This window comes from Bos indicus x Bos taurus, chromosome 23 (assembly GCF_003369695.1).
Source record: "Bos indicus x Bos taurus breed Angus x Brahman F1 hybrid chromosome 23, Bos_hybrid_MaternalHap_v2.0, whole genome shotgun sequence".
Classification (NCBI taxonomy): domain Eukaryota; kingdom Metazoa; phylum Chordata; class Mammalia; order Artiodactyla; family Bovidae; genus Bos; species Bos indicus x Bos taurus.
Window position 1 is genome coordinate 7,706,119 of NC_040098.1, and position 20,597 is coordinate 7,726,715.

The 20,597-nt window shown below is 46.7% G+C and overlaps 1 protein-coding gene across 1 annotated transcript in view; it reads right to left on the reverse strand.

Annotated features, from left to right (window-relative positions):
- Positions 1-20,597, reverse strand: part of LRRC1 (leucine rich repeat containing 1) — a 135,167-nt gene that overhangs the window by 61,224 nt on the left and 53,346 nt on the right. The gene's annotated exons all lie outside the window — the stretch shown is intronic.

Genomic DNA, 20,597 nt, shown 5'->3' on the forward strand with positions numbered 1-20,597 from the left:
CATATCTGGGATTGTCAAATAAGACTCGGGATGAACGTATAATCCTGGCCCGCACTTGCTGCCACAGCTGTTCCTCTCGGCGTACAGGGAAAATAACAAAGAGAAGCAGAGATCTTTTTTTCAAAGGCACCATCCCCCCACTTATCACATTTTCCAAAACCCCAGGGACTTGCCCAGGAGGCAGTGAGCCTTGGAGAGACAGAGACAGGACTCCTGCCCAGGGAAGCGTGTCCATCCTCTGGAAGGGCCGATGGGAACAGACAGTGTGGGGCAGAAAAGCTGGCGCGGTCTCTACATGGTGAGGGGGTCAGAGGGGACACAGGCCCCTTTGTCAAAGTTTTATTTTGAGTCTTGGTAACTCAGCACTCAAAAAAAGAAAAAGAAAAAGCTTTCCCAGCCAAGAGGATTTTCACCTAATTCCAGCCACAATTACAAAAATAACCTTTATGCCTCAGCTTTTCCTCCCCAGCAGTGTTGGCTCAATAAACACAAATATGTCCTAAGATACACGACCTCTTGTTGGGGGGGCTGGAAAAAAATCAGCAGAAGGTAAAGCATTACAGAATATTAAATGTAGGGTTTCAGACATACTGGCCAGGGGAGGGAGAGGGGGCGGGGCAGGGAGACGCACACAGTTCGGGCTTCTTTCTGCTCATCCTCTTCCCGAAATAAAATATATAGATTCTGAATAATGTCTACTTAAACCTCAAGACAACAGCAACTAAATGCCCAAAATTAAAAAACAATATTCGTATTCATCAGTTACTTTGTCATTCTAAATTACCGCTCATTTTAATTACCTCCATTTAATACAGACAAAATCACAACTTGGGTATTTAGGCACTAAACTTCTCAGGGAAATGAGGTCTCTCAATGGATCCGGGATGCCCCGGCCCAGAAATGAAGGCTTCAGCTCCCCTCACCCCAAGTCCTCTCCATCTTCTGAGACCACAAGCCCTTTCCTCCGTCCCCTGAACTGCACATGAGTCCCTGGGGTCAGGGCCCCTTCTCGTGGATTCCAGGCCTGGCCCCGAGCTGTTTGTGGCACCCTTATAAATGTATTCCCTTCATCTTTCCAATTAGCATCTGCGCCTGTCAGCTGGGATAAACATCCTCACACCCCCACACTGGGCACGGTGTTTGCCAGCTGACGGGCCACAGGCTGGGGTGAGTCATTCAGAGCCCGGAGCCACGCTCTAGGGAGCACAGAGAACAGAGGGGGACAGCACACCGTCCTCCCCAAAGCGGGGAGAAGCCTCCCACCCCCAGACAAACCGGCCAGAGCCCTGACGCTCCGCAGTTCCCACCAGCCTTCCCCGGGCACCTCGCTAACCCGGGTCCAAAAACACCCTGAGGATCCCAAGGCTGGGGGCTCCCAACACAGACACATTTACACGCTGATGAGGCCAGGCCCACTCCGAGCAACAGATTCGCAGGGTCTGGGGTCTGGAGAAGGACTCTGTGTTTTAACCCAGCTCTCCTGGAGACGCAGACAGAAAGTGCCTTGAAGCCCCAGAGAAACACTGAGGCATCTGACCTCACTGGTTCCTAGCCCTGAATGCACTTCAGAACCGCCTGGGGCCTGAGAGTCCAGTGACGTCACTCCTGGGTGGAGTCTGGGCAGCAAGACAAACATCATAGGATATCCCTTCTATGCGGAATTAAAAAAAAAGATACAAGTGAACTTATTACAAAATAGAAACAGATTCACAGACATAGGAAACAAACTTACTGTTACCAAAAGGGAGGGGGAGGCAGCTGGGATAAACCAGGAGCTTGGGATGAACAGATACAGACTACTAAATACAAAACAAATTAACAACGACCTACTGCATAGCACAGGGGACTACATTCAACACCTTGAAATAACCTATAATGGAAAAGAATCTGAAAAAGAATACATACACTTACATGTATGTATTTAAACATGCATTTTATAACTGAATATATACTTATATAACTGAACCACTTTGCTGTACACCAGAAACTAACACAATATTGCAAATCAACTATATGTCATTAAAAAAGAACCCTACTTCAGCGGAATCTAAGATGCAGTCAGGTCAGGGGTCACTGATGAGGTGGCTCTAGCCATGCTGGTGCGGTACCCGACCCACCTGACAATTACTCGTGGCTCCTGCCCACCATCCATCTCCAGGGAAAGCTCTTTCTGTTGTTAGAGGGAAGCCCAGCCTACACGGACGGCTGCACACACCTAGGCCTGGATCAGAGTGCTTCAAAGGGAGGCAGAACAGTGACGGGAGGGAAAATAGGGCTGCTCTGATGTTTGGAAGATGGGGGAAAGAGTGGGGAAAAAGAGGTGGGAAAAGATGTAAAAGGGGTCTGTTTGAATCTAATTCAACAGTCTACTTCCCATTTTTAAATACAATCCATTTTTAAGAAATTTCTCTACCTGTGATACAAACATACTTTTTCAAAAGAAACCCTAAAAAAAAAAAAAAAGTTTAAACCAGAAAACAGAGTGCAAAAGTATTTTATAAAGGGCTCAAACACACGTTTACACAATTTCAAACAATACTGTAGAAAACAGCTTAAGGGCTTAAATATATAAGCTGCCAACTGACAGAAGAAAAGGTATGCTATTAGGAACATGTTTAACTTCTTAAAAAGAAACATTTCAGAACTTACACACTGAAATTGGTAGTGCCCCTGAAGCAGGCAGCACAGGAGGCATGCATACATATTCTGGTGTTGTCACCAGATGAATGTTTTAGTGTTCCTTCTCAGAACTGCAGTGAGTATTTCTCGCAACCCACGGTTTTGAGAAAATCTTGCAGAACCAATGCAGTCTCTATCAATTACAGAAAATTCAACACCGGGAGCTAGTATAAAATATACTCTGTTGTTTCCGCTGAATTTCACTCTGAAGATGATATGTTAAGTTTGCATCTATGTCCACGTCCTAAACCAATCCTCCCAGGCCCTCCACCCAAGTTTAAGGCAGAGAGAAGATGGAATGTTTGCTTCTGCTGAGGAGTCATCTGGGTTAGTACAGCACACTCTTGAATTCCGGACTGTGCAAAAAATCATTTTCTGAACTTAAGCCGTTAGTCCATGGATTTAGTCCATGGCAAGAAAACTTTTGGCCTAAATGCCGTCTAGGATCTTGAAACCATCAGGAACTGTCTAGGTTCTGTTAGGTTCTTTTTTTTTTTTTTTTTCTTGTTTTAAATGGTGATGCCTCTTTTAAATTAAAATATAGTTAGTTTACAACGTTCTATTTTAGCTGTACAGCAAAGTGATTCAGTTATACATATATGTATATGTATTCTTTTTCAGATTCTTTTTCCTTATAGATTATTTATTAAGTATTGTTACCTGTGCTATACAGTAGGTCCTTGTTGGTTATCTATTCTGTATGAAGTAGTATGTATCTATTAATCCCAAACACCTAATTTATCCCCCACCCCTTTCCCTTTGGTAACTGTAAGTTTGTTTTCTATGTCCATGGGTCTATTTCCATTCTGTATATAAGTTCACGTGTATCTTATTTTTAAGATTCCACCTACAAGCAATATCATGTATTCATGTTTCTCTGTAAGACTTACTTCACTTAGTATGATAATCTCTAACTCCATATCACTGCAAATGGCGTTATTTCATTCTTTTTATGGCTAAGTAGTATTCCAGTGTGTGTGTGTGTGTGTGTCTCTCTCACATCTTCCTTATCCAGTCATCCGTCAGTAGACATCAGGTTGCCCCGTGTCCTGACTATCTGTAATCTTCAGTCATCTGTCAGTAGACATCAGGCTACCCCCATGTCCTGACTGTCTGTAATCTCCAGTCATCCGTCAGTAGACATCAGGTTGCCCCGTGTCCTGACTATCTGTAATCTCCAGTCATCCGTCAGTAGACATCAGGCTGCCCCAGTGTCCTGACTATCTGTAATCTCCAGTCATCTGTCAGTAGACATCAGGCTACCCCCATGTCCTGACTGTCTGTAATCTCCAGTCATCCGTCAGTAGACATCAGGTTGCCCCGTGTCCTGACTGTCTGTAATCTCCAGTCATCCGTCAGTAGACAACAGGCTGCCCCCGTGTCCTGACTGTGATCAGAGCTGCTATGAACAGTGTGGTACATGTGTCTTCTGGCTCCAGTTTAACTTACAGTAGTTGCCCTAGAGATTAAAATGCAGACTCTGGGATCCTGCCCTGGGAATTCTGATTGTATAGTCCTTGGAGAAGGTAGGCAATAAGCAATTTTTACAAGGATTCTGACATAGGTGGTCCCAGAGCCCACCCGGAGAAACACTGCTCCAAGTGAACGAAGGAAGAACAAAACCCAAAGTCTAAATTTCCAGGCAGAAAGAAGTCTTGCTCCCATCATACCTGAAATCCCCTTTCTCTGTGGTCTGTGGTCAGCAGGACATTCTGATTTGCTGGACTTTTCATCTTTTTCTCCATCCTCCCTTTCATACCTACAAATATGGTTTTGCCCACACGGTCTGCAGGCCTCTGGGGACAGACTGTGACTTGCCACCTCTTGGACAGGATTCTTCCTTCTGCTTTATCTGTGATAACATCCCAGTGCCTGAGGTTCAGAGAAAGCAGAGTAAACGTCTCCTGACTATTTGCACTTAATTTCAGAAGTTTTGGCGTGCTTTTGAAGAATTTAAAATGCATTATAAAGATCACATCTTATAATGCCATGAACGTGCTAAACCTCTCATCTCATTGATTCTCTGCCAGCCATCTACTGCTTTCTAAACAGATTAATTCACATAATTCAAGAAATCTACACCTAAGGCTGGACAGAGGGGCTGCAGACCCTGCACTTTGTTGCAAAGCGCCTTCCACAGAATAGGCACTCCTGCAAATCAACAAGTGACCAACATGGGGACTCTCCTCTTGCGTCCAGTTTCTCTCTGAAGTGAAAATGGAAGCAACAGCCCCAAGGGCAAAGCCTAAGAGATCACCCTATTCCTTCACCCGTTCACGTATCAGATTACTTATGCCACTAATATTTAGTGGACCCTGGAGACTTAGGTCAAGCTGTGTGGCAGAGGTAAGGAGGCAAAGGTGAGTAAGCAGTACAGCCTTGGCCCACGAAGACTTCAAAATCCAGGGGGCAAGAGAGCAGTATAGTGTGACGCCCCACACCAGAGACCTTACCAGCATGGGGAGAGTCTTCAAGTGGGAAGGGCAGGTTGATGACTTAAACCTTATTTACCTCCACTGATTTTTATAATGAACCATATGCTGCTTTTATAATTAAAAAAAAATCCCAAAATGAAATAAACTTGGAAACACAATGAGTAAATGCAATCATTCAAGGGTCTTAGAAAGAAGGAACACTGTCTGTGGTCCTCAAGACTTAACATGGAATAACCAGGCTTAACATGCCCAGAATCCACTTTGGTCCCATCATCACTGACAACCAGACTTCAGAAGAAGAATACCGATGACTGGTTCCCCCCACCACCCTTCTGCCTTCTGAAGGGTCTGCCTGGATGGCTCATCCCCGTGCCAGGCAGCCGTCAAACCATACACATATGACCCGAGTGACTGAAGTCCTCCGTTAACGAAATCCCAGTCAGCCATCCAAGGCACACTTTGCATCAGGACTGTTCCCATCCCTTAGAACTGGCAGACCCCTCAGGAAGCCAGGAAGCTGCTGTTTCCTTTAGGAAGTGGGGCTGGGGTGCCTTTGCAGCACTCCTCTGATCTCATAAAGAGAGTCTGGGCACACACACAGAACAAAGCAATGAGGGTTATAACCTCCTGGTGCCGCTTCTAAGGTTACAGAGGACGTCCTGACGCCAAATCAGCCCACGTTTACTGACCATCCCGCCTCCTCTTCCAGGCAGCCTTCCCGGATGCACGTCCTGCATCTGGCTCCTGGGCAAGCTTTCAGGAGACCCCCATCTCCCTCCCTGCTCCCTCCCAGTCCCTGGTCTCAGGTTCCTTTCTATCAGTCCTGTCACAGTGGTGCTCCCCAGGGTCCTGCCCTCTCACAGCCCCTGGACCACGTCATCTGTGGTGACAGCTCTAACTCCACCTGTAAGGTCCATCCTGTGGGGTGTCTGACGCAGTCAGGCGGCAGCTTGTCCTTGATGCCAGCCAGCACTCTGCCGACCGGCCCCCTCGCCACTCCTCCTCGCATTTTTCTCGGGGATGCCTCCCAAACCTTCAGCTCCCCCGAGCCTGAGACCTGATGCTCCGCTGCCCGCCGAACACCCCCACTGGGATCTTCCAAAGGCGCCTCCCCGCATCTCTGCACTCAGTCCTGCTCCTGCCTTCAGGATCTCCCGTCTCCCCGTGGCAGGAAGCGGGGGTTCATCCCAGACCCAGACCTCTCACTCGCCCTTCCCCCCACATCCAGTCACCTCCCCACCTGTCACCCTCGGGCCTGGTCCAGCATCTCCCCTTCCCCTGCTCCCCACACAGTCTCTCCATCCCCAACGTGGACGCCTGCCTCCTGCCCCCAGGCTGCCCCCACCAAGCCCAAGCTCCCTCTGGGTGACCTCAGCATCACCCTTTCACAGACCCAACACCCCCACTGCCCCGGGTTTCCAGAAAATGCTCCTCACCAGGTCCCCGGGCCCTCCCAATGCCCCTGCCGTCCACCTCTCTGCAGTCTCATCTCTCGCCATGTGCTGCAGTAACAAACTGCATTTTCCAAGTTTCACACCTTCAGACAAGCACACGTGCTATATCATCTGCCTAGGAACATCCTTCCTGCGTTGCTTTGTCTCTACCTGTGACTTGTTCCTCAGAGCCTGAGTAAATGTCACCTTTCCCAGGAAGTCTTCTTAATATTCCTCCATCCCGGGGAAGGACGGAGGCCCCACCCCACCCTGTGCTCCTTCAGGCACACCTCTAACCTCGTCCAGTCATCACAGATGGACCTGTCCTTTCACCCCTGTCCCTAAATCCCCTGAGAGCCATCACCCTTCTGACTTGTTACTGCTGGCCCCCAGCACAGAACTCGAATACGTGGTTTTGGTGAAAAATTCAAGAAGTCAGTACAACTCATTCCAAAACTGTTCCTGCCCCACTGTCCCTTGTCGCAGTGAAGCATGCATTCTGGCCAAGAAACTTCACCCGGGCTCTGATGGGCCTTTCACAAGGAAACATGCTGCCTTAATTTTGATCACTGACTTGAATTTTATTCTTCCCGTCTGGACCACTGAGGAAGGTCATTAACAGTTGCCAACATGGCCAAGTGGCATCTTAGAAATAAGAATAACTTTGGCTGGCAGCACAGTAAGGGCTCCAGAAGCCAGAGCATCTGCTCAGGAAATGCCAGTGACCTACAGGGAGACCTCCTCACCACGGTTCAACGGGCCACACCTAAAAGCTGACTAGTCCAAGATAAGAGCTCAAGGCAGGGACCTTGATGACAAGGTCTGAGTTATGGATAAATAACATGTGGTACATATACACAATGAAACATTAGCCACAAAACAAGAATGAAAGAAGGCCATTTGCAGCGACATGAATGGACTTAAGAGATTATCGTACTCAGTCAGACAGAGAAAGACAAATACCATATGATATCACTTACATGTGAAATTAAAAAAAAATGATGCAAATGAACTCATTTACAAGAAACAGACTCACAGACTCCGTACCAAAGGGGAAATGTGGTAGGGAGAGATAAATTAGGAGTTTGGAATTAACATACACACACTACTATATACAAAATAGATAAGAAACAAGGACTCCTGTATAGCACAGGGAACTCTGCTTTATATTCTGTAATAACCTACAAGGGAAAAGAATCTGAAAAAGAATGGATTCATGTGTATGTGTAACTGATTCATTTAGCTGTACACCTGAAACTAACATATTATAAATCAACTGTGTGCTCGTGTGCTAAGTCGCTTCAGTCGTGTCTGACTGCAACCCCCTGGACTGTAGCCTGCCAGGCACCTCAGTCCTGGGATTCTCCAGGCAAGAACACTGGAGTGGGTTCCCATGCCCTCCTCTAGGCACAACACTGTATATCAACTATACACCAATACAACATTTTAAAAATGGAATTTAAAAAGTTAGGAAGGTCTGAGTTAGACGTGGGGAGGGAGGAAACCCTGTGACCCACTCAGTTCCCAGCTGCCGGCTGCCCCCTGCACTGAGCGGGGGCCGCTGATGAGAGACCTGGCCTCTGCTCGCCTTTCCGGTTTCCCTAGGGACCCCATGGCCCCCGGCTCGGGGCCGCCTGTGGCGGGGGATGCGTGTGAGTTACCGGCACGTGGCCCTCCCACGTGCGTCTGCCTCGCTCAGGCCCCACCACGTGCGTCTGCCTAGCTCAGCAGCCCCCCCCGCCACGTGCGTCTGCCTGGCTCAGACCCCGTGTTCCTCTCCACCCAGCACTCACCCACCCCGCTGAACACAGGAAGGCCTGTTCCTCCACAGCCTGCAGCACCGGCAGCAAAGGTGAACAGCGGGGTTAAACACTTCAGGACAACACCTCTTAACGCGCAGTGGCACCTTCCCCGAGCACCTTCACCAACAAGACACACGTCGGGTACACACGGGCTGATGCTTCACAGAGCCGGAAGAGGGCTGGCGCCTGCGCTCCGCCTGCTTCGGTCCACATCCACCACCGCGCGCCCACCCTGAGCCGCGGCCCGGGGTGGCGGTGCCTCCCTCACTGCTCTCAACACGAGACTCTAAGGCAGGCAGAGACTTCCAAACTGCTTCCTCGCCTCCCTCCGCACTGTCCAGTTGCCTGTACCTTATCACATTCTCTGGAAATCCCCGTCCTGATGGTTACCTGTCCACTTCTACCTTTCAAGCCTATAGCTTCCTCTTGGTGTTCATGTTTCCTCCAGAAAGTCAAAAAGGCAAACGTTATTGATTAATTTACCTTGGTAAAACAGTTAAATATTTACCAATAATGGTTCGGGAAATGTTCGCAAACTTAAATGAAGTGAGTGAAAGCAAGACAGAAATATCTACATGCTGCATAACCCCAACTTTGTGAAGCAGGTAATGAAAAGAATTAACAGAATACATAAAAACATTAATGATGACTATTTCTGGGAAGACACAAAATTTGCATACTGGGGAGACAGAACTGTGATTTGGAATCTAACAAAACCTGGATCCACTACTCAATTGCCCTGTGATGAGCAACCAAGTTTTTAAACCTGAGAGATGATTTTCTCAACTGTCAAAAAGGGGGTACAAGCTTCCTTCTTGGAGCTGGTTTAGGATTAAAGGTGAAAACACACAGGCCGTGCGTGCTTGGCCTCACAGCTTATGCCCAGTAAGCCTTCAGGAAGTATTCTGAGGATAAAGATCTACTGGGTTCTCTTGGTTAATCAACCGTGTTTCTTTACGCTGCCTTATTATTATGGTTAACAAGCAACCTGTGTTTTGAAAAACATAAGGTGCTAAAGAAACGATCCTTGTATTTCCCGGTTCTACCCTTCCCAGTCATCTCAGGGATGGGTCAAGTGTAATTCACATTATCTAGAGCAAGACATCACTTCAGGGGAAATAGATGGGTAAACAGTGTCAGACTTTATTTTTTTGGGCTCCAAAATCACTGCAGATGGTGACTGCAGCCATGAAATTAGAAGACGCTTACTCCTTAGAAGGAAAGTTATGACCAACCTAGATAGCATATTCAAAAGCAGAGACATTACTTTGCCAACAAAGGTTCGTCTAGTCAAGGCTATGGTTTTTCCAGTGGTCATGTATGGATGTGAGAGTTGGACTGTGAAGAAAGCTGAGTGCCGAAGAATTGATGCATCTGAACTGTGGTGTTGGAGAAGACTCTTGAGAGTCCCTTGGACTGCAAGGAGATCCAACCAGTCCATTCTGAAGGAGATCAGCCCTGGGATTTCTTTGGCAGGAATGATGCTAAAGCTGAAACTCCAGTACTTTGGCCACCTCATGCGAAGAGTTGACTCATTGGAAAAGATCCTGATGCTGGGAGGGATTGGGGGCAGGAGGAGAAGGGGACGACAGAGGATGAGATGGCTGGATGGCATCACTGACTCGATGGACGTGAGTCTGAGTTCACTCCGGGAGTTGGTGATGGACAGGGAGGCCTGGCATGCTGCGATTCATGAGGTCGCAAGAGTTGGACACAACTGAGCGACTGAACTGAACTGAACTGAAAGCAAGATAAAAACAAAAAAACAGCAGCTAAGTTGGGGGTACTCAAAGAAGAATTTCCCAGAGACCAGGAGCCTCCCGTGTACACCAGGAGTGAGCCAAACATCAGTGAGTTAACCAGGTGAGTCACCCAGGTGCCAGGTCAATGACAGTTTGCACAAAGGAGAGAAGGCTATGATAATAGGTGCCACACTAAGAAAATTCAGGTGGGACCAGTGATCAATCTGATGGAGCCAGATGCTGATACCAACATGTCAGCGTATCAGCTGAAGGTATTCTCTACACCTTCACGATCCATATCAAGAATTAAACACCCCATTACAGTGCTTGCAGAATATTCACACTCTGAGAAAAGAATATGGGCTGACCTTGGCCACTGGCCATCCAGAGACACAGTCCTCTCCATAGGAGAGGGCCATCCATACCTACTTCCAAAGGACCTGGGACATTCACATTGTCTAATCTTTTTACTTTGTTTTCAAAAGTAAAACCCCATAAGGTCTTTGTTTTGGGCTTTCCTTGTTCTACACTTCAGGCAACACACCAATCTTTTGCCAAAACAGCACAACAATGACCTCAGAAGGATGGCTTCAGCGCTTCCCAAGAAAGGCCTGCTCCCCCTTAGTAGCTGATGTTCCCTTTCTGGACACTAAAGACACACAAGCCACCTCTCACAGTGGACCACGTCTGCTGGTGGCTGAATTCATTCACCGGGCAGAATTTCATGAGTTTAAATCTCTTAGGATAACTTCTTCCTCTTTTCATCTCCAAATGCGAAGAGTACTTAGTCCTAATATTGTCTCTATTCTTTCTCTCAAAACAGACTAAAACTATCAGCCTTACCTTTATCATGCTCAATGTTCCCCAGAATAATTAAAAGTGCCACCCCTCTGGGCTTCTTACTGAAGCTCCATCCCTTACTAGAAATATGACTTGGAGGCACATCACAGCTTCTTCAGTCCCCAGCTTCCTCATGAGTCATCCTGAGATGCTGCTGATCCAGCTCACAAGACTGGTGTGTTGAGTAGATAAATCGCAGGTGTGATGAGACAGCACTTGCCTAGCATAAAGCACACAGTATCTAGACGTCACTTCAGGAAGAAGCCTCCCCTACCTGCATCACGGCAGCCTTCAGACCTGCCGGGGTCCTCGCTCTTGCCCTGCATTCTTAGTCTCACGACGCCAGTGCAGACCCTCACGGTGTGAAGCGAAGGACTACGATAGGGCTAATGCCAGCAGCCGACCGTGTTCACTGCACACAAGGCACTGTTTTAAGTCCTCTGCTTGTATAGCCTCTTTTAAGAGTCATCATACCATCTCACAGACGAAGAAACCGAGAAAGATAGAGCTGAAGCAACTCGTCCAAGATGGTGATTCCTGTCCTGAAAACCTTTCAGGATTCCATGTTGCCTAAAGCAAGTACTTCAAACATCCCTCAAATGTAAAGTGTATTTTCAAAATACACTTTAAACCAGTTTCTAAAAATTCAAATTTTAAAATAATCATGTGTACTTCCGTAGGTTTTATGCTAACTTGTAGCAAATGGGTGGGCACCCACCGGGTTGATCTGTCTCTGAGTTTACACATTTTTGTGCAGATGTGGGGAGGAGTCTACCCTTCTTCTTTGGGGGCATACACCTGAATTTTCTACAAATGGGTCACTCACTGGAAGACTGTGACAGTGCAACAGAATTGAGTGTGTGTGTTTACTAGGCTTCCGTGTGATCAGTGACATGTTGTTTAGTCATTAAGTCATGTCTGACTCTTTTGCAACCCCATGGACTATAGCCCCCCAGGTTCCTCTGTCCATGGGATCTCCCAGACAAGAGCACCGGAGTGGGTAGCCATTTTCTTCTCCAGGGGCTCTTCCCAACCCAGAGACTGAACCCACATCTCCTGCACTGGCAGGCAGACTGTTTACCACTGAGCCACCATATAAAACCATACCATTCCAGGATTCAATTAAATGCAAGTTGCGGCAGCTACTGCTCCTGCCTTACCAACAGCTGGTTTCCCTTCTTCTTGTGTAAACAGCTAACTGCACTTCCAAGCTCCATTCAGTTAAGTTGTGGACATAAAACTGGCCAACAGAACATGGATGGGGATGAAGTAGGCCATTTCTCAACACAGCCCACAAAATTAACCCAGGCACAAACCCCATCTCCCCCTCCCATTGGGGGCCACTAGAAGGAAAATGTGCATCCAAGAAGGAAAAGCCAGATCCCTAAATATATAGAGCAAAGCCTCTTACCCCCCACCTCCCCATTCCATGACCCCCCAGCACATGCGCACGCGCACGCACACACGCACACACACACACACACACAGAACTGTAGCTGACAGACTGACCGGCAAGTCTCTCATTCTGTTGAGCCCTCGAGATTTCTGCATTTTGTAGCAATAGTCAGTCTCTCTTGACTAATGCACAGAGCTGAGCATAGTCAGAGCAAACCCTTTACAACACAGCAGTGGTCAGCCATACACTGAATCTCGGGACAATTCAGGTAGCTGTAGTTCTTACTATATGCACCAGGCATGTCTCTGATCTTGAGAATGTCTCTGATTTATTTGGCCGCACAGTTTGTGGGTCTTAGTTCCCTGCCCAGGGACTGAACCCAGGCCCACAGCAGTGAAAGCTCCAAGTCCTAACCAATGGACCACCAGGGAATTCCCTCTTCTCTGATCTTTGATGAATTTAAAAATTTTCAGTGAATATCCACTAGGCAAGCACTGAGATATTTGCAATTTTAATGATACCATTGACTCTGTGAATAGATAACAAACATTTGAAAATTTTTTTCCAACCAACAACTCAGCTGAGGTTATCCACTTATTAACTCCCTCCAAATTTGCAACTAAAGCATTAGAACTGTTAAAGACTGCATGATTTCAACTTCAAACCAAAAATCTCCATTGTTCTCTCAAGTCTCTTTCGAATCAGTTATACTGTAACTGACACCTCAGAGAAGGCAATGGCACCCCACTCCAATACTCTTGCCTGGAAAATCCCATGGACAGAGGAGCCTGGTAGGCTGCAGTCCATCAGGTCGCTAAGAGTCAGACATGACTGAGCAACTTCACTTTCACTTTTCACTTTCATGCATCAGAGAAGGAAATGGAAACCCACTCCAGTGTCTTGCCTGGAGAATCCCAGGGACGGGGGAGCCTGGTGGGCTGCCGTCTATGGGGTCGCACAGAGTTGGACATGACTGAAGCGACTTAGCAGCAGCAGCAGCAGCAGCAGCAACTGACACCTCTCTGCATGCAGTGAGCACTGTATTTATATAACAATGTAAGTCATTAATGTTGAATTCCTTACATATGTCTGTTGTGTCTGTAGAATTACCTCCTTAAGGGACAGAAGAATTCAGCAAAGAGCCTTACACAAACACAGTAAGTACTCAAAAATGTTGCTTGAATAAAAAATAATAATTATGGGCTATAGTTGATAATCATAAGCATTAAAAAAAAAAAAGGCGTGGGTCCATGGGTTTTCCAAACTAAAAAGATTTAAGAATCACAATTTATTATTAGCTTTGAGCAGGTACATATTCAATGCATACAAAGCCAATTTAAAATCCACACCATTTCTATATGCAATCTAGTTTCAGTTCTCAGTCCTGTTCCTCATTCCCTCTTTCCTCCTAGGACTCCTCATCCCTTTCTAAGATGCATCTTTTCTAGCTTAATAAGCTCAGAGCACTGTTTGTGGTCATGGCAACACATGGTTGTCGTCATCCTGATGGAGAGAGGCCATCCAGCCCTCAGCTGCCTGAAGGCTCAGCATCTCCTGGCTCAAGCCTCATTCACACGACAAAACAGGTGACCTCAAAATCAAAAATGAGGGCCTGTGGCCACTCACCCTCAACCACTTTTAGAGCTGGAAACTGTCAACCCAGCACCAACATAAACTGTCTGATTAGAAAGGGAGCAGAGGCTAGCATCCCACTTTTTTTTTTTTTGAAGTATAGTTGATTTGTGATCATTTGTGATCATTTCTGCCATACAGCAAAGTGACTCAGTTATACATATCTACACATTCTTTGTCATATCTTTTCCATTATGGTTTATCACAGGATATTGAATAGAGTTCCCTCTGCATACAGCAGGACCTTGTTATTTATCCATTCTATATATAATAGCCTCTCCTTCATGAACACAGCCCTTGTCATGGTGAAGGGGCTTGCGTAACCCAGTGAAGCTACGAGCCATCCCATGCAGGGCCACCCAAGACAGATAGGTCATAGTGAAGAGTTCTGAAAAAACATGGTCCAGGAGAGGACGGAATAGCAAACCACTCCAGTATTCTTGCCACGAGAACCCCATGAACAATATGTAAAGGCAAAAAGATATGACATCAGAAGATGAAACCCCCAGGTCATTAGGTGTCCCATATGCTACTGAGGAACAGTAAAGAAATAGCTCCAGAAAGAATGAACAGGCTGGGCCAAAGCAGAAACAATGCCCAGCTGTGGATGTGTCTGGTGGTAAAAGTAAAGCCTGATCTTTAAAGAACAATATTGCATAAGAACCTGGAACGTTAGGTCCATGAATCAAGGCAAACTGGATGTAGTCAAGAAGGAGATGGCGAGAGTGAATGTCAACATCTTAGTAATCAGTGAACTAAATGGACAGGAATGAGCAAATTTAATTCAGGTGACCATTGTATCTACTACTGTGAGGGCAAGAATTCTTCATAATAGCCCTCATAATCAACAAAAGAGTCTAAATGCAGTACTTGGTTGCAATCTCAAAAAACAATGGAATGGTCTTGATTTGTTTCCAAGGCAAACCATTCAATATCACAGTAATCCAAGTCTATGCCCCAACCACCAATGCCTAAGAAGCTGAAGTTGAATGGTTCTATGAAGACCTACAACACCTTCTAGAACTAACACCAAAAAAAAAAAAAAAGATGCCCTTTTTATCATGGGGATTGGAATGCAAAAGTAGGAAGTCAAGAGAGACCTGGATAACCCACAAGTTTGGCCTTTGAGTACAAAATGAAGCAGGGTGAAGGCTAACAGAGCTTTATCAAGAGAAGGCACTGGTCATGGCAAACACCCTCTTCCAACAACACAAGAGAAGACTCTACACATGGACATCACCAGATGGCCAATACTGAAATCAGACTGATTATATTCTTTGCAGCCAAAGATGGAGAAGCTCTATACAGTCAGCAAAAACAAGACCTGGAGCTGACGGTGGCTCAGGTCATGAGCTCCTTACTGCAAAATTCACACTTATATTGAAGGAAGTAGGGAAAACCACTAAGCCATTCAGGTAAGACCTAAATCAAACCCCTTATACAGTGGAGGTGACCAACAGATTCCCTGTCACAGGATGCTGAGCAGAGGTCCCCGTGCGGCAAGTAGGACCTTGTTGTTCATCCATTCTACGTGCAACAGTTGCATCTCCGCATCCCACACTCCCAGCCCATCCCCTTCCCTCCGTCCTCCCCTTAGCAACCACCCGTCTGTTCCCTACGTCCGCGAGTCTGCTTCCATTTCATAGGTAAGTTCCTTTGTGTCATATTTTAGATTCCACATGTAAGTGATAGCATATGCTACTTGTCTTTTCTGGCCTACTTCTTTTAGTACCATCATCTCTAGGTCCATCCATGTTGCTACAAATGGCATTATTTCATTTTTTTCATGGCTGAGTAATACACCATTTTACATACGCGCATCTTTATCCATTCATTTATCGATGGGCAGTTTAGGCTGCTTCTTGCCATTGTGAATAGTGCTGCTATCAACACTGGGGTGCATGTATCTTCTCCAATTAGAGTTTTCTTCGGATATATGCCCAGGGTTTCGTTTTATTTCAGGAGAAACCACTACAATTGTATATCTTCAATTTAGCCCACTCTGTGTAAATCTAGCACTGTTCTGGAAAATTCATCCCCCAGCACAGAGCAGCACAGGACTGAGTGAATAAACTGAATGGGGGAGATGTGGAGAGGGAATGAGGATGAGAGTCTCTAAGCATTTCGAGAACCCAGGATAGACTGAAGATCATATTAACCTAAAAGATACATTCAAAGGTGTTGACTTCAAACTCAGGGGGCACCTTCTCTATTACGAACCTAATAATTAAAGAGAGAGAGAGAGAGGAAGTTATATAAACCTACAACTTACTGAGAACAATCACAATTCTTCTGAAAAGAAGAAAACAACCATATGAGTTAATAAAGAGTAACAACTCTTTTGGGCTTCCCTTGTAGCTCAGCTGGTAAAGAATCGAGAGACCCCAGTTCAATCCCTGGGTTGGGAAGATCCCTTGGAGAAGGGAAAGGCAACCCACTCCAGTATTCTGGCCTAGAGAAGTCCACGGACTGTATAGCCCATGTGGTCGCAAAGAGTCAGACGTGACTGAGTGACTTTCACTTACTTACTTACTTAACAACTCTTCTATGGTTTTTTGAAATTGCAACCTGAGGCAGATTTTGATTCCTATAAAACTGTCCTGGTTTATTTACCTAAGGTGGCTGTTTTTGAAAACTAATCCACTTGAGGACGTGAAACCACTGGTCTGTGGATCACAAACCAACAAATTCTTAAAGAGCTGCAAAATCATTTTGAGCAGAAGCACTACTTCCAAACTTCCCTTCAAATTCAATAATTTGATAAAATACCACTGATGTTTCTCTATGGCACAAAAGAAAAGGGACAAAGGATCTTTTGCAACGTTTGCAAGGTTTATTCCAACTTTCAGTGTTTACAATGATTCCCATACACACTCACATCTAAACAAGGCTTCCCAGGGCTTCCTTGATAGTCCAGGAGTTAAGAATCCACCTTCCAAAACAGGGGACAGGGGTTCAATCCGTCGTTCGGGAATTAAGATCCCACAACATGCAGAACAACTAAGCCCGATTCCACAACTACTGAGCCACACGCAACAAAGAAAGATTGGTATGACACAACGAAGACTCTGCAACAAACACCCCACGTGCGGTAACTGAGACCCGACACAGCCAAATCAATAGATAGACTGTCCGTTTTAATTTAAAAAATATACAAGTTTCCCCAAAAAGAGTCTTTGTGGCATGGAAGGGTGATTAGAAAACAGATGCCAAATTTTCTTTCCATATTCACTTTGAAAATAAGTACTATTATCAGGATTTAAAATGTGAGTAGAAGACAATAATATATATATTTTTTTGTGAACCCCTCTTCCTAACAAAAGGTAAAAAGACAGAGGAAGGGCTTGCGGCAGGAACGTGGCAGCACCCGCACAGACGGCAACGGCAGGCCTGTCGCTCTGCCCTGCGGCACAGGGGCTCCACGGGCGTCTCCCCCAGGGGAGTCTCCTGGTCGGTTTTCACAGTGACTGGGACGAAGAAACGCTCTGACCAATAGCGTGGCTGAAGTCTAGCAGTGGAGCAGGGCTCCAAGCCCGGTCCCGAACCAGGCAGAGGCAGACGGGGGAAATGGCCTGGCTGTGGCAAGTCTAAAGTCTTCATGGGCAGTGGCCTCTGCCGAACTTGGGCTGTGGACGTATGTAGTCATTACCCCCAAAGGGCCAACTGTTCATCACTGAGAAGGGACTTCTAGGCACATGGGATGCCTTGCTTGCCAGAAAGAGCTTTTTGCAGGGCTCACTGAGAAACACCAAGACTTGATGTCACCAGGTCATTCCAGCAGGCTTCAAAACTGGCCTCAGATGTCATTAAACAAGCCCGCAGCCGCCGACCACGGGCTGTGACCCCCGTCCTGCAGCCGGACAGAGGGCAACTAACCCCAGCACTTAGCACACATCCAGCTCTTGACTTTGTGGGACGAGGATCCTGCTGGTGGATTGGATCAACTGCTGCTGTTAAGTCACGTCAGTCGTGTCCAACTCTGTGCGACCCCATGGACTGCAGCCCACCAGGCTCCTCCGTCCATGGGATTCTCCAGGCAAGAGCGCCGGAGTGGGCTGCCACTGCCTTCTCCATTGGATCAGCTGTCCCTCTGCCAAGTGTGAAGTGCCATCCTGGTGCCAGTGAGGGTTTGTATTAAACCTACATTTTAGTTTCCTGTTCACTCAAGTTTGCAAAGTAATTCTCCAGGATGTGGGGTCTCTGGCCATGTTTGTTCCACACACAGCATTATTTGCCCCATAAATGAAAGAAACTCAAACCCTCACTGGCTGTGTGCATAATAACAGCATTCCCTCAACTCCATCTACCCCTGTTCTACCTTTATGATCTGTGCCATCCTGGTGGGGCACCTGTGTTCTTTATTATTTACTTCATTCTTTTAAGTTAACTTTTTTGAGTAAGACTTACTTTTAAAATCACTAACATGAATGAAAGTGAAAGTCACTCAGTCGTGTCCAACTTTTTGTGACCCCATGGACTATACAGACCCTGGAATTCTCCCAGTCAGAATACAGAAGTGGGTAGCCGATCCCTTCTCCAGGGGATCTTTCCAACCCAGGGATCAAACCCAGGTATCCCACATTGCAGGCAGATTCTTTATCAGCTGAACCACCAGGGAAGAAAGCTATTATCATCAACAGACATAAAAGATAAATATAACAATCAATACAATATAGCTATTAAGTTTTACAGGAAGCAACCTAAAGAGAGTAAAAAAAAAAAAATGTTTAATGAAAAGGAAAAAGTTTAACTCCTCACTCTGATCCAACATTAAAAGCTGCTCTTTTGCAGTGCCACTTAAAATCGTCTCTAGCAGTGCTGGTGGCACAGGCCTTACATTTGTGGGGGAAAAACTGAACTAAATAGGTAATGATACAGTACTGTGATGTAAGTCAAATTACAGCATGGACTATAAAATGTGAATTGCTAACCCTCTGGGCAAGATTCATGATGCATTAAGAAAGTCTGTCCCCGATTCGTGGACAGTGAGACGGAATAGTGCCTTTTCTCACGTATCCAGAAAGCATTCGCCTCCAACCACTAAGAATTGGTGAACAGAGAAAACACATATAAAGTCCAGGCATGAAAGTGTAGTGTGCTCTTCACCACAGGAAACCGCACCAGACCTTAACTTGAAACCTATAGCGCTGGTCCCCTCCCTGGAGCAAGGGAACATCAGGAAAGGGCTCGTTTTGCTCCTGGAATCAAAGCCAACTTGTTCAGTCAGCTCTAGCATCTCACCCTTTAGCCAGGAGGTTAAACCCTGAAGGTTTCCCACCTTCCACACGGGGAAGGTGTGGGGTCGACAGAAGCTAAGTGAATTTGTGCTGAAAGCCACAGGAAGCTGCTGAGGGGATGTTAGGAGAAAGCCGGGGAGTGGGGACAGCCAAAACCCCACCCTCAGTGTGTCTGGCATCCCTTTGGGGCTTCTGAACAATGCAGCATCCCCAGACCCACCCCAGACCGCCTGCATCAGAATCCACATTTTAACAAAACCCTGCGGTTAATCCATGGCACATTCAAGCCTGACGAGCACTGATCCAAAGGGCCTCAGGGGTCTGACACCACCCTCTCCGGTGCCTCCGTCCACGGTCAGTGATGCTCTCTGGACAGTCAGAGACTGAGGACGCCAGGAAAGGTTCTACCCTGACAGTGGTCAGCGCCAGCCACAGCCATGCGACAGCTCAGGGACACACAGGACCCTGATCACTGGGCGGGCCACCTCTGCGGGGGCTACAGGAGCCTAGTTTCACATGGGCCCCCAGATACAAGCCCCAAACCCTTACAAAAGCCCGCATCTGGAAAAAGTGGGGGTCCCCACGTGGCCTCTCAGGCTGCAGACTCTACCACTTTGATTGACCTGCCTAGGAAATTCACACTCATGGGATTTGATCAGCCAGAAAAAATGAGAGGAGACACGGGCAGATTTGCCTGGTCTGGAAACAGCTCAAGACCCAAGATCCCGTTGGTGATGGTAAAACCGTGACCCTTCTCCGCTCTGTCATCTGTGCAGCTTTTTCACCACCACAAAAAAGCCTCCTCCACGACCTCCCACTGTGCGCGCGCGCACACACACGAACATGTGCACACACCAGAGCAAGCCTCTGCCGTTAGGAGAAGCAGGCGGTTAAATCCCCCAGCATTTCCACAAGAGCCTGATAAAAAGGGGGCAGACCTGCAGGATCCATCACCAAAGTCCAGACCTGCAGGAGGGAAGGTTCTCCCTGGGAAAGCAAACACTGGGACCTGACTGGGCTTCAGTGACAGCTCATGTCCTCCTATCCACGCTGGAAGGTATAAATGGGTGCGTGAGGAGAGGCACGTAGCCCTTCTTTCTTCCTCTGAATGTTTCAAAAGACACAGCTGATGTGGGAACCAGTACAACTGGCCCCTGACAACACTGAATTCATACGGAGCACGTCTTCCCACAAGAGTCAGTAACGGGACTGCAACCTTCCAGCTCGGTTTTTTCCTCAGCTCCCAAGTAATTGAAGCCAATAGGTCTCCTCTTTCTCGAGGATTTCTGGACCCCTGCTTCTTTTTCTTCTTAACGCCAATTTCAAAAAGGCTATCTGATTTCTTTGGGTTGTGTGATTTCAGCGGTCATTTTTCAAAGTCGCTGCAGAGTTCACAGCCAT